A 10627-nucleotide genomic window follows, 5' to 3' on the forward strand; every position below is an offset into this window, starting at 1 on the left:
CCGGCCCGCGCAGCCGGCATCACAACACAACAAAACACACAACTTTATTCATTAATCGTTTCTTAGACTCTTCATTACTTCGGCTTTTCCCCTTCCCCTCCTTCCATATTGCCGGCCTTTGATCCCCCCTCCTTCCTCCCTCCTCCCCTTTAGTGACGGATTGAAACCCCTCTTGTTAATTTCCATCTCTCATTTTCAAGGGTACATTTGGATCTCATCTTTTAGCACTTTAGTCATCTTTAATTTTCATGGGAACATTCGGATTTGATTTGTTAGCACTATAGTGTGAAGGATTGAACCTTTACTCTTCATGGGAACATTTGGATTTGATTTGTTAGCACTCAAGGATCGGAATTTCCATGTGTATTTTTAACAAAATTCATCAAGTCCTTGTGTTTCGAATTGCCATTTATGGAGATTGTTCCTTTTGAAAATCAACTGCTTTAAAGCTCTTTTACATCCTGAAATTGCTTGTTTTAATACTACAGTAGGAGGGCGTGCCTAGGCGCATTTAAGTAAATGAGCTTTGACACTTCTTTGCACACACATGATTGCATTCTTCTGTGCTCCAAAAATAGCTTGCACTCCCTACATTAAATTTCCTTTTCTCATTTGCTCTATATGCAACATAGCCATTGCTACAAACCAACTAGCCAAGAAAAAGACTCGCCTCTCCTTCAAAAAAAACCCTTGCTTACATCATGGACTGAAGCTCTCTTACAATCTTGCATTACACAAATTCAATTCTCTTATAAGATTATCACTTCCTCTACAATAAAAAATCTACTATTTGGAGTCATTGGGTTTCTTCCCACTACACACATGCCTTCCTGTTTAGTTTGTCGCTTCTCCCATAAATTGGAAATCTACCATTAGAAGCAAGAAAACGTGGTCTCCAGTAAAAAAATTCACTGCTCTTGCAAAATTGATGCAAAACTAGACTCCTTGCTAAAAGTATTAGGTGATCTAAAATTGCAAAACAACAACAATAGGAGGGTCCGTTGGGTAAGAAGTTCGAGGCCCACTAAAATAGCAATACCATCTCACAAACTTACCAAGGATCGCGACCCTCTAAACCCTACGTAATGCATCTTGATGATCATCCAAGTTCCTTTCTCTTTGTTGTCCTATCAACTTTCTTACTTATACCACGGTTGTCAATCTCAATTTAACTCAATTCTATTATGTGTGTCAATCATTTTTTCCTTAGCTATCTCTCAAACAAAAAGCAAGATGGTCTATCCTCAATCTACCTTGCAAAGAACTCAAATTAACCATCTCACCCAACCTTAGACCACTAGGGGAGTGACTCCTACAAGTGCTTGTATCTGCTCCAATGTTGGTTGTGGATGAGCCAAGTTGACCTGTTCACTCACATCCTATTTGTTTTGATCTTCCATACTATATTCTCAAAATTTGTGCTTTTAAAGTGTAGTCGATCTTTAATATCAAAATGATGGTGGATGTAACATTATCAAAATGTCTGAGGGGTTAGTATGCATACTCCTATCAAATGACTTATCCTTGTATATAGTCGGAGATCGGGACTCAAAAGTAGTAAAGTGTAGGCTGTAGTCTATAGTCTAATCTTGGATATCAACTCCTAGCCTGCTCCTATTACTGCCATTGTTGTGGCCACACCAGATCGGTCGGTGTGTTTTGTTGTGTTAGCCAAGCCACCTTGTTACATTACTCGAGAAGGACCTAGTGGCTTCCTCATCATTTTTAGGATCCTTCCTTTTTGGTGGCACACCCCAATGCTCTAATGGTTGACATAGATCTTAGAGTAGCGCCTGGATTTGCTTAAGGGTTGCTATTCATTGATGGAGTGCCTCATTCTCCTACATACTCCATAGAAACTCGGCATTAACATTATTGAGAAACTTCAATCTCTCCACCTGTTGTACCATAAGCTGCCGTTCAGAAGCAATAATCTTTTGGTTAGTCTTGAGCAATCCCATGGCTTCATTATATTGGGTGAAGCAGCAGTCCATGGTCGGCCAAGAGTTGATCATGAGCTTCTTGTAGACAAGCAATCTTTCCATCATTCTCCTTCTCTCGTTCTTTTAGTAATTCTACAATCCCATCATACCAAGCTTTGAGCTCTTGAGTATGGCATGCGTGCTTTTGTCACTCATATAGTAGGACTTATGGGGGTATCCAAATAGTAGCAATGTGTTGGGCCATCTGGGCTTCGTCTTGCCTTGTCTCTCTAAGCTGCTACCACTTGGCAGTAATTACCTCCAAGATTGTGATATTTTCAAAGTAAAATAGAGGGTCAACACCTCACCTAGAATTACATGTCATGGGGCAGGTAATGAAGGAGGAGGATGGTCAAGATGGAAGATTATTCATTTGGAGGAGAGGGGTGAAATGCAAAGAAGAAGCAACAAAACAAAGCAACAACGAGGCACAAAGAGGTATGAGCTGATGAGGTGCAGAAGGAAGCAATGGCAACTGCAAGGAAGGGGGGGGGGAAGATGGGCATGCAAAGTATGCAAAGCAAAGCAAAGCAAAGGAAGAGGGAAAGGGGGAGACAAAGGAGAGGTTGACTAGGGGACGAGGAGAAGGTGGAAGCGACATGAAGAAAGAATGATCGTGCATCATTGGAAGATGGACAATGAAATTTCTTCCATTTTTATGGTGCATCATCTCTTATATAGATCTTGCTAAGTGTTATTGTTTTTCCTAAGTTTGCCACCTATATGGCTTGTACTCCAGAGTCTTGGGGCATGTCCTTCTCACTGGGGTCCTTTTGATCATTGGGGCTAGTTGATTCGTCTACCTTTTTTCCTTATGATCTATTGAAGTAGAACTGACTTCCTTTTTCTGCAAAGGCACAAGGCCAATGCTCATTCTTAGATCCTTAGTTACTGGGTTGGCAGTTTGTACTTCTTCCTCAGTCTCAATAGCAATCTTCTAATTTTTGCCACTACTTCCTCTGATAGTACGTCATGCTCAGCCTTAGTAGCAATCCTTCTAATTTTCACCACTACTTCCTCTAACTCCATCGCAAACTCTATCATGGTTATCATAGTAGTCTTTGGATCCTTGAATACATCCTACTCTATTTTTCCCATGATCTTTGTCTCTAGTACGGGTCTCACCTGTTTGGTACCCACATTAATCATCCTCATCCCATTGTCGAGCTAGAGTATATTTTTGGCTACTTACTACTTGTTATCTATGTTCCCTACCCATCTTTGTTTTGGGCTTCCTCTTTTCTAATCTCCAGCTCAGAGTTGGCCTATTCACTTGCATCTCCCTCTCAACTCTCCTTCCTTCTTCAAATTCAAATTATAATCCTCCTCACTTGGCTTCTTAGTATTGATATCAATAAACCCTTCAGTTGTGGATATTCTTTGCATTGAACCCATTCTCTAATGCTTTCATTCATCACTACTGCCTTTTCTCTTAAAATTGGAATCATGTATCCTTAACATTGAAGTTAATGAGATTAAGTGTATATTGATATTTTTAATACCAGTGTACACGTTTTTCATTGATTTATTTTATTTTATATACTTTTGAGGCTTTGAAACTATATCTTTTAGTGTGGTGAATCTACCTTTGAAGATAGAATTGAATTGTGATCAAGATATGGCCAACTTCTACTCAAGACATTGACAAATATGTAAGATTTTGGCACATCAATTATAACTTTTAAAGAGTTCCAAAATTCTTAAAAAGTATTTGGAACTTTTATCTTTCATGTGTTCAACTTGATGGTGAAGACTATACTAAATTATGATGTGTTTTGATCAAGTTACATTGATTTTCCTTCAAAATATAGCCTAAAATAGAAGCAATAATTTCAAGTTACATTGATATTTCTTCAAAATATGGCCTAAAATAGATGTTATAATTTCACTTCATAGTGATGCCCAAACATAAATTTCAAACCTTGAATAACATGCCAAAATATTGAATATTTTATCCTTTAAATGTAGGTGTAGATTAGAGCTATTTGATCAAAGTTATGATACTCTAAATTTTGATCAATTTTGGATTAAAAATGACATTGAAAAGGTCCATAAACTGGATTGGGGAGCTATAGAAAAATTCATATTTATAACTGCATCTAAAACGTAAGGATGGGCAAGTTTGGAGCATTTAAAGATCGACATATACATAAAAATCGGAGGTAACACACCTCAAGAGAGATGGAGATGGAGATGCAGATGAAGCAAGCTCACATAATGCCGTAGTAGAAGGCGAATATGTGAGAATTGAATAATCAATGCCCCATTGGAAGGAATGAGCATATTCACAAGCTCATCTCCATCTAGCTCTCAACATGCACATGCCCCATTAGAAGGCTCTTATACCATGTCAAAGTGGAGGATTAAAGAGAGGAGTACACAAGAATAATGGGCTAACTACAAATAAAGAAAATTGAGAATATATTAGACCCTATGGTTAGGGTCAAGGTTTTCCCATTTTCACTTTTAAAGTCCTATCTAAACCTTAGTATATGGTGCAATTTACACCATTCTCAATGCATCTCTACAAGTTATAACTGTCAAATTTTGTTAACCCTTTGTTTCTTGACAAGCTTTGATAAATTGGGCTATTTATTCCCACTAATAAGAAATTTATCACAATCATAAGGGTGTCTCTTAGCTTATCTAATTATGTAGGTCTGCTAGATTTAATGATGAATATTTATCATCTTTTCATAAATCCCTCTAGCATGTGGCCCTTTTGGATCATATCAGTGTCTCTACTATTTTTACAACATTATTGAGCCAATGTTTAAGTATTTCACACAATTTTGGTTAGGATTCTAGCATGATTATCTATTAAACTATTTTATAAGACTTTAGTACAATTAATCTCCTCTAAAAAAAGTGTTTTTCTTAATTATGGAATTGGTTGTCAACAAGGATGATTATAAATCTAGGGTTTCACAAAAACCACTAGATTTTCTCTTTGGGGAAATATAGAATGGTTGTGGTTTTGCTTGATTGGATACTTAATAGGATATAGTATCTTATGTTGAGTAAAGCTTATATTCTTTGAATCTTATGACTAAAGCTTGTGTTCTTTGAATAATCGGGCCTCTTCTTTCTAATCTAGTGTAATACTTCTAGTAAACAAACTCTTGATGTGTTTCATGCCATTTTCTTTTCATGATGGTTATGGGGTTGTAGAACGGTTTTGGTTTTTCTTGATAGGATCATTAGTAGGTATAGTATCTTATGACTAAAGCTTTGAAGCATTGGGATTCTCCTTTCTAATGTCATGTAATACATCTAGTGGTCAGACTTTAATAAATGACACTTTATGGGCGTATAGTAGCCTTTTATTAACAAAATTTCTCTTTATGGGGTGATAGTAGCTTCTTTATTAGCGAACTTTGTAGGGATAATGCTATGTGTATGGTTTAAGTCTTGTTATAGAAAGCTTTGATTTGTATGGGTATATGACTCCTTATCTTGTTATCATTTACTAAGTATAAATCATTTTAAAATATGCCTTGTAAAGTGGACTAAGTTTGTATAAGGTTATTTATTACTGTTGTTGACTTAATCTTGCATAGCCTGATATTGTGGTTAGCCAACACATGGTGATTGTCTATTGAATTTCATACTTATATGCTAAAAATGGATTTGCATGGTTAAGTAATGATGGTAGTCAATTGACGATGATTTTCTCTTAGTATATATTAAAATACACTATTGTGAATCAAATTTCTTATTTTGATGAGCATGGAGTGTTGTTACCTTGCCTTAATGGACACAGGAGAATATGTGTTTGTGCTTTATAGTTTTAGAGTTCTAGATTGCTAGGAATGTTGTCATTACAAAAGGACATTATTGAAGGTTGTTTGCTAATCATGACCTTATAAAATAGTTATATTTGGTAATTATGACCTTATAAATTGGCTATCTTAGGTGATGATGACCGTACAAACTAGATCATGACTTGGTTCTGCATAATCTAGTTAGTTTAGTTCCTACAAACTTATTATACTGGGATATGGAGTTGCCTATTATTATTGAGTATTCTATCATGCTTACTGCTGACTTGCATTACCTTTTCTTGGTTAACATATATCTTGGTTGAAATCTTGGGGCTTTAGAATCTCTGGCTATTTACTCATCATACTATCACTAAAATATGTCTTCGGTTGTTGTTCTCATGATCATTAAATTATGTCTCTTTAAATTTTAAAACAGTAGAAGGATGAACCTTATAAACATAGTTAGTTTCATTGAGCATAGTTTTTCCAAAATCTAGTTAGTGTGGTTGAATTATTTTAAGCTCTTATGAGATGATCATTATGGAATTTTGCTTGCCATGGGTGTAGTTGTCAAATCTAAATATGCAATGGCTCTATCAAATTTGATTATGGTTTAGAAAATGGGGTGCTACATGAATTTGTGTCTGAAAGATATTGCTTTGGTTTTTATGTAGTAGTGAGAGTTCAGACCTAGCTTAGTATTTAGGTTATCCTAATAGATATAGATTTTGAGTTTTGTTTTAGTACACAAATTTCACCTACTAGATCCAACTTTTTGTTAAATGGTTGTGGATGATATGGTTTACCAAATTCATGGTTTGTTATGCATTGAGTTATTTCTCTTGATGCTTCCTTCACCATTCAATATGCTTGTTGTATCTAATTGCTACAATAAAATGATATGATGATGTGTACTTAGACTACTGTTGATCTCAGATGACAAAAATAGAAGTAAGGGATTATTCTATGACATCTCTTTAAGGTTAATTAACTAATAGTTTTGGTTGAATGGGAGTGCATCACCCCCATGTTCGGACAATTAGTATCTTTAAAAGACTCTACCCTATAGTATAAGCATTAGAGGCATTGAACATATCTATTGACTCTTTCCTCACCTATTGTTCTATTTTCATTTTTTGGATAGAGTTTCTTAATATGAGCTGCTTGCAACATGTTGGTATGAAGTGGTATAGTCTGATATGTTCATTAATTTTATTACTTTTGTAATTCTAGTAAGTTATGTGGACTTGATTCTTTTAATGTAGGGGCTTCACCATTTGGTATTGGTTTGTTTTGGATTTAGTCCTATTGTAAATGGGTAACTTTCAAGCTTTTTATCACCGATGTTTTTCTCTCTCACTTTTATAACTCTTTCTATCATCCCTTTATGATTCCTTTCATCTCTCCCCTTCTTTGATTTCCTACCTTTCCCACGTATGCAGAGTTAATATCATATTGATGTGATCCAAGTTGGAAGACAGAGGTAGATCACTTGCTTAGGGACAACGCTACTATGTCATGGATGATGAACCTCGAGATCTCACAATACTTAATATGGAACACAATCCTATGCTCTCTAGCAATCTATTGGTCTGCACCAAGAAGGAGGTTGTTTCAGCCAAAGACAACTAAATAATGCCTCGCAAAAATCCCCACAAACTTGTGACCTACTCATAGACTAGCCAACTAGTTCGTGAGCCAACGGATTGCCCACAAGCTAGGCCAACGAAGTTTGTGGCTTTCTTGCCCTACATATCCAGATCTTGGGCTATAAGATCACTTGCAAGAACCTTTTTGCTAGCCATAGACCTACTACCTTCTTTTGGTCTTGCACCTTTGCAGTGTAGTGCCCTATGTATCTCCACAAACTTGCCCATGCTGCTATGCTACATTGTAGTCCCTTACATTGCCGTTTGGTAGCCCTTCATAACTGCTTGTGTTGCTGCCCTGCCCCAAACTATTGGATCTTCTCTAGATGCCCATGGCTAGCTGCATGTAGCCATATATTAAGCCTTATTTCTGACCATGAGTGTTGCCCTAAATAAGCCATAAACATGATCTCTATTTGTTGTCCACATGGCAACCATCTTGCTACCCACATGTGGTAACAAGATGAGTGTTACCCTAAATAAACCCTAAACATGATCTCTAATTTGTGTCCATGTGGTAACCATTGTACTACCCACATGGTAGCCTCAACCCATCCCCCTAGGGGTTCATCTAGTCTCATACATGCTAAGATTTTAGCCCCCTAAGCTCTCTTCCATGGGGGCTCATAAGTGGGGCATTGACTTATTTCTCCAACACCCCCTCTCAATGATAGACTATGACCCAACTGTTGAGATAGTCACCTCCTTATCTATGAGCCCCCAAATGAGGAGTGCATCGAGGGGGTGAACCATAGGTGGAATGGCCTGCCATGTGGACATCATATTGGATGTCATGTGGGCAGGAGACTCATGGTGAAGAGGGGGCTGCCACATAAGTAGCACCTCACAAGAAAAAAGGTAGAAGGGCTGCCATGTGGGTAGCACACAGCAGCCTAGCAGAGGCGCTTCAAGGTGTATGTGTACGGGCTAGAATAGGTGCCTAATAGAGGCACACAGGAGGCAAGATAGAGGCTGCATGTGGCATAGCAAAAGGCACCTGTAGATTTGGCACATGGCACAGCATGGCAGTGGGCCAAAGGAAGCCTGCAGAAGGTAGCACAAGGGCTTCAAGAAGGCGGGGGCATTGGGCAGGCAGAGGGCCTGCAAGAGGCTCCTATAGTGTCAAAGTTAGAGGTGGGACAGAGGTTGCATGTGGTACAGCAAAAGGCACCTACAGATCTTGCACATGGCACAACATGGCAGGCCAAAGGAAGCCTGCAGAAGGTAGCACAAGGGCTTCAAGAAGGTGAGGGGCATTGGGCAGGCAGAGGGCCTACAAGAGGCTCCTATAGTGTCAAAGATAGCATCCCAAAAGGGCACCATAAAAACCCTTAAATAGGGCCCTGGTTGGGCTGGTAGGGGCAGCCAACTAGGTCGGTTTTAGGGCAGACAGAAAGTTGGAAAGGGTTTGCTAGTCGGTTCTATTGCAGCCCCTTGGGGGCCTATAAAAGGAGGGCCTCCAAGCCACTGGAGCAACATATTTACAGCAGACAGGAGTAACAAACAGGGCTTCCTTGGGCCTTGTCCCAAGAGGTGAAGGAGACCCAAAGAGGGGTACATACTGAGCTAGTAAGTGTTGCCTACCTAAGCTGATCTACAGGCAGTAAGGTAGAGAAAACCATTCTGGACAGAAAGTCTACAGACGCTTGAGGTGAAGCATGCAAGCTTAGGTCTAGAGATAGCTGGAAAATAGGAGAAGGAACTTATGGTAAGATCAGAGGACCACACCATTGGTGGGACTCTGGATCTATCTCTCTTTGTATTGTCCATAGCTTTGGATGAAAATATATTATTTTGGTGGTTTCTTTATCTGGCTGGTTCATTGTCTATTGATGAGTCTGCACATCTACTCTATAAGTTTAAAAAGTTTGTGATTCCACACCCCACACCACACTATGTGAGCTCTTGGGCAATTCTATCAGTCTTCCACTGTGCGTACCCTCTGTTGGGTGATTTCTAACATGGTATCAGAGCCCAGGTAGAAGGCTCACAAGTGTGGGAGCCTAAAAATAGGGACCTTGCTAAAGGACGACCCTAATTTAGAAGCTCTGGAGAATCGACTTCCATGACTAGAGGACAGTGCCCTTGCAAGGAGGAGGGCGACTTAGGTTCAGTCAGGTGCGTTCAGAGTTCTGGTCTACTGAAGGTTGAGTTTGTTCAAATTTTCTATGTGGTTTAGCAGCAGAGATGTCAACCTCTTCAACCCCTGCTCTTCCTTCCTCCCCCAGATTTTCATTCACTATCCCTAACTTTAGAGAGTCTGGGAAACTGGATGGGTCAAATTACCTGATCTAGAAGGTGGAGATTTGGAGTCATTTAGTGGCTTGGAAGATGTGAAAATTGACAACGGGAGTGGAGTCAAAGTCGAAGGACATGGTGGACAGACATGGTAATCTATTCATGGTAGTAGATGGAGAGGAGCTCAAGCTTGGGAAGATAGAGATGCCCATGCCCTGGCATTGATCATAGGGACTACGGCGGACTCCATGCTTCTTCACATCTAGATGGCCAATATGTCAATAGAGGCGTGGGTCACTCTGAAGGATCTGTACGAGACAGAAGACAACACATCCTGGATCTTACTTCTTCAACATCAACTCTACAACCTTGATATGGATGAGGGAGATTCGGTACATAACCACTTGACAAAGGTCAAGGTGGTGAGGGATCAACTGGCATCAGTTGGTCAGAAGGTGGACTCGTGCCATTTGGCCTTGATGGTACTGAGGAGGCTACCTCAGAGTTTCAAAAGCTTTGTTACAACTGTGAAGTAGGACAGAGGACCAAACCTCTGACTTTTGAGGAGTTGGGTCCATTACTGCTACAAGAGGAAGCTAGGGAGAAGCTCTACAACAACAACAAAGACAATAAGGCATTGTTGGCAAAGGACTAGGCTAGCAAAGGAAAGGGCAAGCCTAATGGTGGCAAGTCCAAGAAAGACGACTCTGATGATGATGAGGACACTTCCAAGAGGAAGCAGAAGAAGAAGTGCTTCTATTATGACATGCCAAGACATTTTGTGAAGGACTGTAGAAAGTAAAAGGTGGATCAGAAAAAAAAAGGAAGGAGTCCGACTCAGATTCAGAGGGTGATACAAAGGGCAAAGCAAATGTGGTAATCGAAGAGTTGTTCCTCGTGACATCTCCGTGTGTTACTGAGATCAAATATGTTGACCTAGAAACCAGAGTGAGGATGTCTGACATTGAGATGTGGGTCAACAAGGAGTTAGAGA

Source organism: Dipteris shenzhenensis, chromosome 3 (genome assembly GCF_047967505.1).
Source record: "Dipteris shenzhenensis isolate YYH24624 ecotype China chromosome 3, Dip_SZ_1.0, whole genome shotgun sequence".
Lineage (NCBI taxonomy): Eukaryota > Viridiplantae > Streptophyta > Polypodiopsida > Gleicheniales > Dipteridaceae > Dipteris > Dipteris shenzhenensis.